The sequence below is a fragment of the Schistocerca serialis genome, chromosome 7 (assembly GCF_023864345.2).
Source record: "Schistocerca serialis cubense isolate TAMUIC-IGC-003099 chromosome 7, iqSchSeri2.2, whole genome shotgun sequence".
Classification (NCBI taxonomy): domain Eukaryota; kingdom Metazoa; phylum Arthropoda; class Insecta; order Orthoptera; family Acrididae; genus Schistocerca; species Schistocerca serialis.
The window spans coordinates 456,640,250-456,653,503 of record NC_064644.1 but is presented as its reverse complement, the minus strand read 5'-3'; the positions used below and the strand labels follow the sequence as shown (position 1 = coordinate 456,653,503).

The 13,254-nt window shown below is 42.0% G+C and overlaps 1 non-coding gene across 1 annotated transcript; it reads left to right on the top strand.

Annotated features, from left to right (window-relative positions):
* The first annotated feature begins 6,810 nt into the window (after nt 1-6,810).
* Trnal-caa (transfer RNA leucine (anticodon CAA)) lies at nt 6,811-6,885 on the top strand. Its single transcript has one exon. It is a non-coding gene; the product is annotated as a tRNA-Leu (tRNA).
* Nucleotides 6,886-13,254: the final 6,369 nt, after the last annotated feature.

Sequence of the window (13,254 nt, the reverse complement as noted above, 5' to 3'; positions counted from 1 at the left end):
AGGCAGGAGAGAAACGGAAAGAGAGTTGGGATAGAAAAGCACGCGAGAGAGCGTACCGAATTGGCCAAAAAGTGCTCGTTAGAAGTTTCCGTCCATCTAACAAACATAAACAGTTGTGCCACAAATTCTTCCCACCTGTCCGTGTCCGGAGAATCGCTCACTTGAACTCTCTGGAGCTAGAGACCTTGAAATCAAGGAAATCTCTTGGCATCCACCACGTCTGTCATGTCAAGACATTCGTAGACTAAGTGTATGTAGTAGATTTATAGTTGAGAGAAGGTGCAGTATGTAAATAGTCTCCATGGATGAACTGTTTAACGCAATTTAATGTTGATATTGTGTTGCTTAGCATAATTTTCCATTCGTTCTATTTCGGTGTTATTTTGTTTATTTGTAATTTCCATTAGTTTTCAGCATGAGTCCTTGTTGAAAGTGGTCAAATGAGTTGCGTATTTGTGACATCTTCAAGCCAACACTCACTGGCAGGTGGCAGATTGAATTAAAATTCCGTTGCAAGTTATACATCAACAATTTGCACTTTTTGTGGCATGCCAAACCAGGCACGTTGCAATACTGAGTACTCCAAACACTGCATGCTGCTATTATTTCTTTGGACTTCACAATTGTTGTCCGATCGCTGCTCCAAGGAGTGCAAGGAGAATTGTCGTAATTTGACCGCAACTGCGCGTCGTATTCTGTCGTAGCATTCTCGCAAAAGAGCCTGCACAAGCGTCACCACGCCCAATGTCCGCCCCTGGTAGCTGAGTGGTCAGCGCGACTGCATGCCATACCTAACGGCCCGGGTCCGATTCCTGGCTGGGTCAGAGATTTTCTTCGTTCAGGGACTGGGTGTTGTGTTGTGTTGTCCTTATCATCATCATTTCATCCCCATCGACACGCAAGTCGCTGAAGTGGCATCAACTCGAAAGACTTGCACCAGGCGAACGGTCTACCCGACGGGAGGCCCTAGCCACACTGCATCTCCATTTTACCATGCCCAATGAAATCGTTTCTGTTTACTTTCGTGGTTTCTTGTACACTGCCCAAGCGACGGTTGTACGTCACATTATGTTTTTCGTGGTGTCAAGACGGTAAATCGTTCCATAGAGCATGTGCGTACCGATTTTCGGATGAGTTTCGTATGGTGTTAGCGGTCCACACTTTGGGCGTGTGCCGTTGCTAAGACTCGGTGTGTTATGAGCCATCGCCTGTCGTGCAGTGTAGCCTGTCTCGTGGTGGAATTTTGCCAGCTCCATGTGAGCGCCGTCGGCGAAACATTGTGTAATGGGATTTAGCAAGGACAAGTGCAAGCCATGGTTGAGTGACGAACCCCAGACCCGGAAATAGGAAGCAGAAAAGTAATGATGGACCATGGATGAGACTTATATTAGAAACTCAGTTTGCTTGTGTTTCATCTCAGCAGCAGCGATCCTGACAAAGGAGACTGGAGGCATCCTTGTACTATGTAAAATTACGTGTACACAATCATTAAATGTCACTACAAAGATATCAGGCAAATCACCAGCGCATGAGTGAGTAGACGCACTTCCTGACCACTTCAGCGTCAGCAGAGAACACCGCCGGACATCGAAAAATAAAAGAGGAGTATACAAGGAATAGAATGCATGAAATTTCGCCTCGGTAGTATTAGCGAAGGCATCCGGTAGTACAGTAAGTTAGTACTTAGTATTAGGAGAAGTCTGCACGTTTGGTGGAGGTATAGAGGTAGCGCCAGCGCAAAATTAGGGTGCATGACAGGAGCAGAACCAACCTAAAACTAACAAAAACACATGTACAGACAAAGACATCTCACACCACATAATTTACGTCCATACAACATTAACAGGGCCCCGAAGTCATTAAATTTATTTTTTGATATTGCGTCCTTAGTAACATTACAAAACAAATAAGAAAAAATTTCTGCTTTCCAATATTTTTTTCTGTAAATTCATTATATCGATGTAATAGCATTTATGAGAGATTATGGCATCTGACCACACTTGAGGATTTTGCAGACTCCAGAATCAACATGGCAGATTGGACATCACAGCCCATGCCAGCTAGTGAAAGGCGAATGGAGCGGGCAGCAGTAATGAGTCAGCTGTAGCAGCTCAGGTGAGGGGTCACCACCCGCAGTGACAGAACCGGCTGTTGCCATCTGATGCGCCTATGTCACGCAGCCCATTTATCTACCAGGGGAACCTCAAGCCAGCACAGGCAGCGGGACTCCACAACGCCCCAGAAACAATCCCCTAGCGGCTAACGACCCGCCATGCCACAAATCGAGGGATGAGTGAGTCACGTGTGCTCCATGCCTAACTAACTAGTGAAAGGCATGTCCCATCGACAAAAGCCTGTCTCCTGGTGGAATTTTGTCAGCGCCAAGTGAGCGCCATTGGCAAAATATTGTGTATGGGGAATTAGCACAGACAAGTGCAAGTCATGGTAGAGTGGCAAACCCCATCCCCAGAAATTGGAAGCAGAAACGAAACGATGGACCATGGACGTGAATTAAATTAGAAATATGTATATAATGCATAATGCCTTTGTTTCTTTTCAGCAGCAGCGATCCTGACAGAGGACGCAGAAAGCATCCTTATACTATGTAAAATTACGTGTATGCAGCCATAAAATGCCTCTTCAAAGGTTTCAGGCAAATCACCAGCACCTGAGTGAGTAAACGCACTTCCTGGCCACTTCACCATCAGCAGACAACACCGGCAGACATCGAAAAATAAAAGAGGAGTATAGAAGGAATAAAATGCATGAAAATTCGCATCGGTAGTATTAGCAAAGGCATATGGTAGTACAATAAGCTAGTATTTAGTATTGGGAGAAGTCTGCACGTTTGGTGAAGGTATAGAGGTAAACTTAGAGTGCATTGCAGGAATAGAACTAACCAAACAACTAAAAAAAACACTTGGACACACAAATAAAGACACCTCACACCACATAATTTATGTCCATACACCGTTAACAGGGCCCTGCAGTCATCAAATTTATTTTTTGGATTTGCGTCCTTAGTAATAAAATAAATAAAAAACTAATTAAATAAATAAATATATTAAGTAAAAAAATTTTGTATTCAAAATTATTTTCTTTTCTGCAAGTTGATTGTACCAATGTAATGACATTTGTGAGAGAATATGGCACTTGACCACACTTGAGGATTGTGCAGACTCCGGAACCAACATGGCAGACTGAACATCATGGCCCACTGTCTCAATGACTCAGCTGTGGTGGCCAGGTGTGGCGGACCCCGCACTGTGACAGAGCCGGGCCATGGCCAGCTGATGCACCTACGCCATGCAGTCCGGTCATCTACTGGTGCAGACAGCAGAACATCACAAGCCAGCGCAGACAGCAGGACGCCACTGTGTGCCGAAGGCAACCCCTAGCGGCCAACGACCCGCCAGATCGCTATTTGAGGGACAAGCGAGTCGTGTGGCACCACACTCGGTGCGTACGCCGAGTCTAACTGGCTAACGACAACAGGCAAGTTAATTCGATGTCTCATGCCAGCAGGTGCATTCTGATGCAGAGGTGTACGGGAAGAGCAGGGCTGCCCCACATCCCGCTAATCGCGAATGGATCTCTACGCCAGGGGGTGGGTTGCACGTCAAATGCAATGCTGTCACACTAGTCACTGACGGCTAACTGCTGCCTGACCAGGATGGCGCCAAGGGCCCAGCTGCGGTCCCTAAGTTGCCCAAAGACGCCAGTTGCTGCCGTCGCCAAATGCTGCCTTGAGATGAGAGGGAATGGCAGAGACATCTGCTGCCATTTCTGCCACTTCATGCGCTGAGTGGCAGGCCATTCCACTTTGGCGCAAATTGCTGTTCTTCAGACCTACCAGTCACAGTTTGTGCGACTGCGTAAGTGCCATGTTTTCAATTCATGTGACATTTCCAGTTGTAAAATTTGTCTCCTCAGAGACCCTTGTGAAGGGAGCGATAGGATACTTTTTTGCAATATCATTATGTAATATATTCTTTGTTTTTTTGTATGTATCAGTTGAACTGTCTTGATAGTGAGATATTTTTGTCTGCACATTTATTAATGCTCTGATTATGTCCTGTATTTGTTTTCATGTTGTAGAAAATAATACACAAATTTACACACTGTAGGTAATAAGACAAACAGATCACATATGTGATTTCCTTGTTCATTGAGAATTTGAGAATGTATGTGTTTGATGATTGAGACCAAATGAATGATAGAGCAGGGGTAAATCAATGATCAGAGAACAGTTCGTACTCAAGGACATTCTAAATGATTAGGGAGATTAGTCATCTCTGACCTTAGGATATGGCGTGAATGGATATATTTCGTTGCTGTAAGGCCTTTTAACCACCTATCAAATGTTTATCGGAAGTCTGTGATGTAGCAATGACCCCTGGGTCTAACATAATTCATAATACTCACAGCAAAGTTTATATGTACTCTTGCTGCCTTGCAGCTTCATGTGAGTGAATGACCACTGGAATGAATGACGTCAAGCTAGGATGTGTTTTAGCCATGGGCAATCTTGGTTGGCAAAGTTTCCTTTTTTCACATACATATCGGTTATCAGTATGAGATTCTCCTATTATTTTCAATGATTTCCTCTGGTTCGTGTCACACTAAACAATATTGAAGTGAGACACTACCCATGCCAAAATCAATGGCAGCAGAGGGCAGTGACAGAGAACAAGTTACTCTCTCACTTATTTTTCATACACCGAAAACTATTAAAGATTTTATTACAACCGGACGCAGCTTGAGCGAGACTCAAGCTGATGGAGCCTGGTAGGGCGCTAAAAGCATGAGGTACTTTTATGATTCTTAGCTCATAGAAACGGCATATTTGGAGTTGGAAGCAATTGACAGCGAGCCCATCCCTCAGTAAATCTTGTCGGACAGGCCCACAGTCGTACAGGGCAGACAGAGCAGCCCCTTGTCGAGACAGGTCTCCAGTCGAACAATGTCGCTATACCTGCATTGGCACCAGTCGAAGGCTGGGCTGGGGGGATGGACTGAAGAGACGCATCTACACAATGGAGTCGTAACTGTGCATTGTGTGCAGAGCCACACGTAATAAAAATTCTCAAATTTTCGTGTTCGCCGATACTGCAAATAGGCCTGTGACCCACTTCCATCGGTTGCCTCGGTTCTATAAGAAACTTCGGCGTCTGAGAAACGTTTAGAGATAGAATCTTTATTACACCTCATATCTAGGACTAACAAACTCCAAGGCACAGGTGATTTAGATATAGATCTATAACATTGTATCTGTTCGCTACTTGCTGTGAGAAGTGATATGGCTTCAGAAAAAAAACATCTTCCTCCTCTGAGAAAATTTAAAAAAGCCAGTAATTGGCGGTTTCTTCTTTCTCCAGAGATGCAGGTTTCTTAATTCTTGCCCTGGTTCGACAGGAGTTTGTGCTATCATGTGGGAGGGGAGATTTAGCGCCTCTAGAGCCCTGTGATTGGCTCAAGTTGGGGTGAAGGCCGTGTCGTTCGTGCACTTTGTGGGAAAACGGAATTTTTTTCTGAAGAAGTGCAATGCAATCGGGTGCTGGATTTTGGTCTGGAGGGACGTCTGGTCGGTGTTCTGGCATGTAGAGTTGGTGCTTGGGACTTGTCCTGGGACTGACTTCACTTGCAAGCAGTTTAGACTGGGGAGCCTGTGATGAAGTTCTTACTGTACCGACCGTTTGGTATCTTTGTGTGCTCTGCCGTATAAGTGAGCTAAATTGGTCCTTTGTACGACCAGCAAACGGGTGTGTCACACACTGAAATCTACTGTGATTTCAGGGCTCTAGTAGAGAGTAAATTGCGATCCGTCTGCCTGATCGCTAGACCGTGAGATTTATGCATTACTTTCGTGGCCGCGACCGATTTGCAGGTGCCGCCTCTCATCTCGCCTCCGTCACACACATCTCGCAAGCTGCAAGTTACATCGCTGCACGAAGCAAACAGGGTAATGTACTGCTGCTCCGGCCTTTTCAGAGCGTACAGATCTCAATCGCCACTTGCTCTCAGCTGCACCTATATTGAGAAACGTCTGTAGATTATCAAAGTATGCTCAGCGTCAGATGAATTCAGATTGCGTTATCTACATTTTCAGGGCCTGATTACTTGACTCACTTCTGCCACCCAGGATCCTTGTCCACTGCAGTTTTAAACCAACTGTTAGTTGTTACGGTTTCCAATCAAAACTTGTTTTGCATAATTTATGTCTTTGTTTTGGGAAAATAAATGTTGTCAGTAAACTAAATTTTGCATACATTCTCAATCATTTTTTATATAGTCCAAACTGTGATACCTTTCAAGAAATAAAATTTTGAAATTGGGCACCCGTTCCACAGTAATGACTATTTATAAAGGAGGGATGTAGTTTCACTTTACAAAATTTATAAAGCAGAGTTTCAACAAGTTAAATAATAGAATGAGATTTTCACTCTGCAGCGGAGTGTGCGCTGATATGAAACTTCCTGGCAGATTAAAACTGTGTGCCCGACCGAGACTCGAACTCGGAACCTTTGCCTTTCGCGGGCAAGTGCTCTACCAACTGAGCTACGGAAGCACGACTCAGGTCCGGTACTCACAGCTTTACTTCTGCCAGTACCTCGTCTCCTACCTTCCAAACATAACAGAAGCTCTCATTCTGGAAACATCCCCCAGGCTGTGGCTAAGCCATGTCTCCGCAATGTCCTTTCTTTCAGGAGTGCTAGTTCTGCTAGGTTCGCAGGAGAGCTTCTGTTAAGTTTGGAAGGTAGGAGACGAGGTACTGCCAGAAGTAAAGCTGTGAGTAGCGGCAGTGAGTCGTGCTTCGGTAGCTCAGTTGGTAGAGCACTTGCCCGCAAAAGGCAAAGGTCCCGAGTTCGAGTCTCGGTCGGGCACACAGTTTTAATCTGCCAGGAAGTTTCAAGTTAAATAATGATAATAATTACATACCAAATACTTTGTCAAAATTTTAGGAAAATCTAATGAAAATGTTTTTTAAAGCCCCTACCATCTACAGCCCCCCATGAAAGTTAGAACGCTCACTTGCAGTTTTACGTGTTAACTCCTACGTCCGTAACGATTATTATGTTTCCAGCGACCGATCATGGCTCAGGGGCTGTTGATGACGGCTACCACGATGGAAGTGTAAACCCTGTCCACGTATTTTATTTATTTATTTATTTGGCTTTTTCATCGTACAGAATATCATTAAATAGTATTTGTCGTGAAAAATATACAAAAATAATAATTTTTGACTTAGTAATTGCATTAATAAATCAATCATTTAAGTACACGTTTCCCAAATGCGTATTCTGTTTGTAGTTCGTAATTAAAATTGGAAATATATGGACAGCTGCAAAGAGTACTCAACGATGGACGAAGTGCTCGCAGCTGCGGAAGGATTCCAGATTAAGAGGGAAGCACTCATCCTTAATTTTGACCCTGATAGTCTAATAAACATCGATCAAACTGGCTGCCAATAGCAATCGATGTACAATAGATTCCTTGCCGAACAAGTAACGAAGACCCGTTTGGTGATTCCTTCGCAGCACAGTATACCGCAACTGCTCCACGAAAGGTATTCCCTTACTTTCTCTTACATCTACATGAACCGTCCCGGAAATTGGGTTGGAATGTTTATCGAAGAGTGAAGAGTTGACTGACAAATTAAAATGTGTAATTGTGACCAGCGTCAAATCGTGGGGGCTTACGATAGTGGTGTACGATGAGATGTAAAATCTGTCATTCTTCCGAACGTAGGACAAGAAAAGTTTCTTTACATTATTCGTTAATAGGGAGGGCAGACTGATGAGACACTTTACGAAAAGATCCTTGTAGATGAAACACAGGCACGCACCTGCACCGCAAAAATTACACCACTCAAATGTATTACACTTTGCCAAACCTGTATTGTTTATTTTTACAGGCAGGTTAAAAATTTCACGAAAAAAATTCAAAAGGCTCGTGACTTGCTATAGACTAATAGAGAAATCGCTTCGAAGGAAGATTCCATAAAAGTACATTATTTAATGCTGCATATCAGTCTAGTGCACCAGCTTTCAGTGGAATGATCATATACGCGTGGTTTACATACGAGCTGATCGGAAAAAGAACTTTGTTTTCAGGTATCGCTTCTGAAAAATCAGCGTGCCTGTAAGACAGTCGCTTTCACTAAATGTGCATGCCGCTCTAAGAATTTTTGTTTCGGCTGCTTCTGCGAGAAATACCATCCTGAATTCTGTTCTATCACAGCAAGCTATACAAACAATAGCGAGAAATATGATTCTGTAATCTGTTCTGTAACAAACGGAATATACATTTGAAGGAAATTTGCTGTAATAATCGGTTTATTAGTTAAATTACTACAACGAAAATGACTATTTTTGAATAATTTTGCGGGGCGTAATACTACACTCATGTTCAGAAAAAAACGGAACACCTTGAATGGCTAGATATAGGGCGTTCATATTCACAGACATGTACATGCAGAAATGGTCAGCATTTATACCATGTGTAAGTAGGCTGTTTATGTTTTCTCTATGTAAGTAGGCTGTTTATGTTTTCTCTATGTAAGTAGGCTGTTTATGTTTTCTTATTGGCAACGTTACGTAGTGCTCAATATGAAAATCACTGGCTGTGCTGTGTGCAGTCTGTGGCTGCTTTGCATTGTTGTAATACTCGCCATTGTAGTGTTAGGCAGCTGGCTGTGAACAGCGCGTAGCGTTGCGCAGTTGGAGGTGAGCCGCCAGCAGTGGTGGATGTGGGGAGAGAGATGGCGGAGTTTGCAATTTGTCATGAACTGATATATATATTATGACTTGTGATGATATCAAGGTAAATACATTGTTTGCTCTCTATTAATATCTTTCATTTGCTAACTATCCCTATCAGTAGTTAGTGCCTTTAGTAGTTTGAATCTTTTATTTAGCTGGCAGTAGTGGCGCTTGCTGTATTGCAGTAGTGGGAGAAACGAAGATTATTGTGAGGTAAGTGATTTAGTGATTTGTGAAAGGTATAGTTTAATGTTAGTCAGGGCCATTCTTTAGTAGGGAGTTTTGAAAGTCAGATTGCGTTGCGCTAAAAATATTGTGTGTCAGGTTAAGCACAGTCGTATGTTTAATTGTTCAAAGGGGACGTTTCATATGTCGACCCTTAGCCTAGGATACCTCACTGGAATCTTCTGATTTTTTTCTTGTAGTTTGTGTATTTAGTGTAGCTTTTGTTTATTGCTAGCGCGTAATTGTAGAGAGAATCTCCTTTGTAGTTACAGTCTTTCATTGTTGTACTGTAAAACAGTTGTGGCATGCATGTAGATTTGCACCAAGTATTTCGCAGCTGCGCTGGTAATTAACTAGATATTATTTTCAGTGCTATGTGTTCTCTTATTTTTGATCTTCAAATTGTGCTTTTCTTTGTTATCGTGTGAAATACTCTGACAATAATGGCGTGTGAAAAACGTAATACTAGGCTCCAAAGTAAACTGAGAAATGACAGTGAAGACGAAAGCAGTGTGTTAACGCCACCATATAATGAATTAACAAATATTCAAAGTAGTAATTTGGTAACTGTGCATAGGGAAATGGAGCGGGCGTCAAATAATGGTGTAGACATTGAAACATGTAGAGAACAGGGAAGCATTATCGATCGATCGGTCGGCAACAGCTCGCCTCAGGAATCCGAAATGACAGGAAACAATCTCGCAAATACTGTAGATTCAGGTTTTGGATCCTCACCGTTTTCTCAAATAAGTCAAGACACATTTTCTGCTTGTCAAAATGTGAATGTTGCCGGTGCAAATGCACTGCCGAACAGCGTAGAGAAACAGATTCCAGACACTAATACATTATTATTGCAATTAATGCAACAAATGGAACAAAATCAGAGACAAACACAGCAACAGTTAGACACAGTGGAACAAAATCAGAGACAAACACAGCAACAGTTAGACACAGTGGAACAAAATCAGAGACAAACACAGCAAAAGCTTCAAAAGTTAGACACAGTGGAACAAAATCTTAAAAAGTTAGACTCATTGGAGCAAACTCTTGAACAAACACGTGAAGATTTAACTACTGAGTTACATAACATTGAATCGAAATGTCAAAAAGTCTGTAATGACGTAAAAACACAAATTTGTGAGCATTTTCAACCTATTTTTTTGCGGCATGAAAATGCATTACAGAATCACGAAACAGCCATAAAAGAACTGCAAATTATTGTTCATGAAAATCATGAGACCTTGCAAGCTAAATTTGACTCAGTTGCATCTACCGATTCGGTTACGCAACTTGCAAAAACTCAGGAAAACTTTAAGGACACAGTAGATACTCTGAAACTTGGTTCAGAAAAACACACTGAAGAAATAAGTACACTATCGGAGAAAGTAGCCGAACTTTCGGATCAGGTCACTAACTTATCTACAAAGGTAGATGATGATCTGAATGACACAAGACCCGTAGCCTTCACTGACACAGAAGAGTATGAACAAATAAGAAAATTCAAACAAAATCAGAATCAAATTAATACACAACACCAAAGAGAAATCCGGGAAGTACAAGATCAGCTGACACAGGTAATACAAGAATTGCGTATTTCAGAGGACACTCGCGCTCCAATACGGGAAGAGGGACATACAAATACGGAACAGACACAAAATAACAACACAGGGCATTTCGGAAATTATGAAAGAAATTGGCAATGTGCACCGAATTTTGAGATGGAACGGCCGACACGACCTAACAATGACCGATATGCGACTCGCCGACATGACGATTTTGACTATAAGCTGTTCATTACTACACGTAAATTCAAAACATTTAAGAATTCTGCCAACGACATTCATCCACAAGCGTGGCTCCATCAATTCTCTCATTGTTTTCCTCCCAACTGGTCATTGGAGCACAGGTTAGAATTTATGTGTGGCTACTTAGAGAATGAACCAGCTGTAAGAATGCGATCGGTAATTCACGATTGCCACAGTGAAGGAGAGTTTTACCATGCCTTCCTCTCAGCATATTGGTCTCAAGCCACACAAGACCGTGTAAAACATAGCATCATAATGATGAAACGTTTCGAACAATCTGAATTTTCCAGTCTTATGAAATATTTTGAAGACATGTTGCATAAGAATCAGTATCTTTCAAACCCATACAGCCCCTCAGAACTCATCCGCATTTGCTTAATCAAACTGCCTGAACATTTACGACATATTATTTTGGCAGGACGTTGCAAAGACGACATTGAAGCTTTTCAGGGACTGTTACAAGAACTGGAAAGTGACACTGACAATCGCGGAACGCAGGAGCACAACAATTACAGATCACATCAGTCGCAATTCCGCGATGAAAGAAATAATAACTGGACGCGACAAGGCTATTCTCACAACACAAATCGTGACCAAAATAGACACCACCCGTATGACAACCGTTGGCAGAGTAGTAATAACTACAGGGAAAGATCACCTCTCCGTGGTAATGACTATCACAGAGACAATAAGAGAAACAGACAATATGGGAACCAAAATAAATACTATCAAGGGAGACAGAATAACTTTAGACGCAACGGACCAGCGCGCAGTTACGATTCAGGGAGAAATTCTCCACCATGTGACCGACAAGAAAGAAACTATGGAATCTACCGACATGACGACAGACGATATGATCGTAACGACAGACCTGAATTGCATCAGAACTGGCGGGATTCAAACAGAGCAGGGCCCTCTCGTCACGGTGAATTTGTAGAAGTTAGGTCTCCAAATCCCAATAACGACGCGCGCCAACAAAGAGACAATAGGCAATGACTCACACCGCTGGCAGCAACAAAACGTACTTATGAAATTGATGACGGAGCTGCCGTAGCTAGTAATTACGTAAAAATGGAAGACATTAGGGACATCTTACTCCAGGAACACGACGTAAAACTTAACAACATTGCATATCCTGTGATTCACATTACTGTAAATGACGTAAAATTTACGGCAGTACTTGACTCTGGCAGTCCCATCTCAGTAATTAGTGAAACAGCCTTTAGCAAATGCAACAAATCGAACGATTGCCCCACACTTCCGTTACGTAAGATTAAATTACAAGGTGCAATCTTTGGAAAAAGTGTAGATGTACGCCAACAAACCAATTTAGAATTCTTTTGTCAAAGCCACAGCTTCTCTATGAACTTTCTCATTGTTCCACTATTGTCGACGGAAATTATATTGGGAGTAGACTTTTTGAATGAATGCAAAGCAATCTTAAACTTTCACGATGCTGAAATAAGTTTAGAGAAAGAAGGTAAGTCAATAGCTTTGAAATTTGAAGATTGGCTCTCAAACCATGACGAGGAAATTAATCGGCTTTACCTTCTGTTAGACAACAGTTCGGACTTTTCTACGGAACTAGACACTAACAATCACTCTGCAAGTACTGACAGGGATGATATCGACGGCGCATTTGACACTAATAAGTTAATTCAGAATAAAATTCAAACAATTGAGAATTGTAATGACAATGATAGGCAAGACCTTTTTGAGATTTTACAAGCACATTCCACAGTTTTTACTCACAAAACAGGAACAATCAAGGGATTTCAATACCAATTTCGTGTTCGTGAGCATACTAAATTTTGTGTTAGACCATACGTAATTCCGGCGCATTATAGGGACCGTGTTAGAACAGAAATACAATCTATGCTTAATGAAGGCATTATTGAGCCTGCAGTAAGCTCATACAACAATCCATTACATGTTGTTGAGAAGAAAAATGGATCGATCAGGCTTGTCTTAGATTCGAGACAAATCAATACGATCATTATTCCTGAAACAGACAGGCCGCAAACGTTAGAAGAACTTCTTCAAAATTTTAATGGTGTAAAAGTGTTGTCTTCCATTGATCTCAGATCCAGCTTTTATCAGATCGAACTTCATCCAGAATGTAGAAAATACACAGCTTTCCTTTGTTTCGGCGTTTGTTATCAGTTTCGGAAACTTCCCTTTGGTTTGAACATTTCTTCGGCAGCATTCATTCGTGGGCTAAATTCCATATTACCTGAATTCTTAAAACGTCACATCACCTTATATGTAGACGATATTCTGATAGCAGAAGCCTCATGGGAACAACACAATCGCATCCTCAACAGCGTGTTACATATTTTTGCAGAATCTGGAATTACAGTTAACTTGGAAAAGTCTGAATTCGGTAGGTCAAAGGTGAGGTTTTTGGGACATATTATTTCTTCTGAAGGCATTCAGCCGGATCCTGAAAAGTTAGAAGCAAT